General features: G+C 38.2%; 1 protein-coding gene across 3 annotated transcripts in view; it reads right to left on the bottom strand.

Moving 5' to 3' along the window:
- The window catches only part of LOC143026367 (gamma-aminobutyric acid receptor subunit beta-like), a 262,622-nt gene that overhangs the window by 132,460 nt on the left and 127,662 nt on the right, over positions 1-2,500 (bottom strand). The window contains exon 2 of one of the 3 annotated variants that reach the window (XM_076186633.1): positions 1,561-1,689. The exons of the other annotated variants lie outside the window; for them this stretch is intronic. The gene's annotated coding sequence lies outside the window, so the exon portion shown is untranslated. The remainder of the gene's footprint in view (positions 1-1,560; positions 1,690-2,500) is intronic. 3 annotated transcript variants of the gene reach the window in all.

Here is a 2,500-nt window from a genome sequence, read left to right as displayed (position 1 = left end):
TGACGTGTCGCTCTGTGATTGGACAACGCAGTGTTCTCTCGTGCGTGCTACAGTAGATTATATGTATACACACACAAACATATATATATATATATATATATATATATATATATATATATATATATATAATTTTTATTTTAAAATAAGGCGGCCAATTACAAGTCAGAACAAGTGTTATGGGCAGTGCTTGGCTTCTATTATAAAAACAAACATAAATCTTGTTCATGAAATGTTCCATATGTCTAGATAAGTAAAGACCAGAGTGTCTTTGCCTCAGCTTAGAGTCATGGTGTTTTGTCGGGCTGCAGAAGGCTTTATTCTGGCGTGCGGCAGCCCATTGTTTTGGCCTTCAACTGATGGTGGGTGGGTGAGGGTTGGACTAACCAAGAACGCTATTAACCCAGGATCCAGTCAAACCTGACGTATCCTAGCCTAACCTAACTTTACCTAACGTTACCTAATCTAACCTAACCTTACCTAACTTTGCCTTGTCTAGCCTAACCTAACCTGACCCTACCTAACCTTATCTAACCTTACCTTATCTAATCTTAACAAACCTTACCTAACCTAACCTAGCCTAACCTAACCTAACCTCTCCTAACCTAACCTTACCTAGCCTTACCTAACCTTACCTACCATTATCTAACCTAACCTAACTTAAACTAAGTGAATAAAATCGACCAGTGTTGTGATGAAGGCATTAAAGAATACAAAAACAATCCTGACTTATAAGGCAAAAAATAAACGTAATAAAATAAAGATGAAATAAGATAAGATAGATTAATAGGAATAAAGACATATAACGATAGTATTTTTTATAAATATTAGTCTCAGACACCTGTATGTATTTACTTAACCTGTTCTTCAATAATTTATTCGTGTATTCTAAGTGCCGTCAGACGATTTTATTCACCCGAAAGAGCACCTCCCAATTCCTTAATGGTCTGAGGCTTAATCTTAAAAAAAGAAAAAGAAAAGAAAAAAATCCAGAAAACCAAACAACCCCAATAACCCCCTTGACAAGATTCACACATCTTCCTCTTCTTGCCGTCAGTAGATTTTATTCATCATACGGAAAGCCCCAGGAAACCGAAAGACCTAATGGGAGCAGAGAGTAGAGACCCCTTGACCCGTCTTCTTCAAGACCATAAATCCTCGGGCGCAAGAGTTCCAAACTTTGTGTTCCAAATGCTCCTCCTCCTCCTCCTCTGGCTGTTTTATGAGCTCCGCAAATAGACCAATTCCTCTTGGGATAATCCTCCGTCTCCTCCCCCCTTTCCCCTAAACTTGGAGTGAGGCTACCCCCACCCCCACCATCCCCCAAGCTAAATAGATCGTCTGTTTTGGCTTCCGAGGAGTTAGAGCAAGATTAGATCTAGTATTATATCATGTAGGACTGTGGTTTTCAATCTTTTTCGCGCCATTCCCGTCTTTCATGAATTCTTAACATTCATGAGAACTTCCCTTCATTCATCTCCCAAATCCTAACCCGCCAGAAAAGGTAGAAAAAATAATAGAATTATGAAGAGAAGTCCTATACTACAAAGTTGACTATCATACTTATCTTATATTTCTTCTGCCAGGACAGAGTGATGGATTTTTGTTTTTATATTCAGGTTCCTCACATTATATAGAAATATATAATTTGTAACAGCATGTCATGTCCCCCTAATTTCTTGTCATGGACCCCTTTGGAATGAAAAGAATTGTATGGTTACATGGAGCGCCTTAGAGGCATACTTATGTTAACATAAGATTATTAATTAACTTGGATGAAATCACTTGGCGTCAGTCTCTGGAAAGACGTAGAGTACGAGGTGATCTAATAGAGGCATTCAAATGGGTCAAGGGCTTGAACAAGGGTCATGCAGTCAAGGTCATCATGTTAAGACAGCAGGGTAGGACTCGTAGTAATGGGTTTAAATTGGACAAATTTAGGTTGAAGGATGAAATAGGCAAGAGCTGGTTTACCTTTAGAGTGGTTAATGAATGGAATAGACTTAGTAACCATGTAATGAGCGCTGCAACTAATGGTTGTTTTAAGAGATAACTTTATGGATAGAGATGATAGTGGTAATGAATATGGAACTGCTTAGTGTAGGCCTTATGGTCTCTTACAGTCTCTTTCAATCTTATCTTCTAATTGTCCTATGTAGCACTGGACAAAATCTGGCACCCTTGACCTTTGTTTTCTCAGTCAAGTGGTGGGCATTGTTGATTTTATTCTAAGTCTAGGCGATTTTATTCAAAATATGTGTTCGAGTCTTGAAAAGGTCGTGATTGGATCCATCACGGTCCCTCATTTGAATAAAAAAACATTTCTTTAGCCAGAATAGAACATGTAATTCACATGTAATATGTAATGTAAGATGTAATGTTACAGGAACTAAGCTTGAAATTGAATATATTTGGCACATGATATAAAGATCACACACACACACACACACACACACACACACACACACACACACACACACACACACACACACACACACACACA

This window comes from Oratosquilla oratoria, chromosome 6, assembly GCF_046742065.1.
Source record: "Oratosquilla oratoria isolate Oo_2021 chromosome 6, ASM4674206v1, whole genome shotgun sequence".
Taxonomy (NCBI): domain Eukaryota; kingdom Metazoa; phylum Arthropoda; class Malacostraca; order Stomatopoda; family Squillidae; genus Oratosquilla; species Oratosquilla oratoria.
The sequence above is the reverse complement of the archived record's forward strand: the minus strand, read 5'-3'. Positions and strand labels throughout refer to the sequence as shown.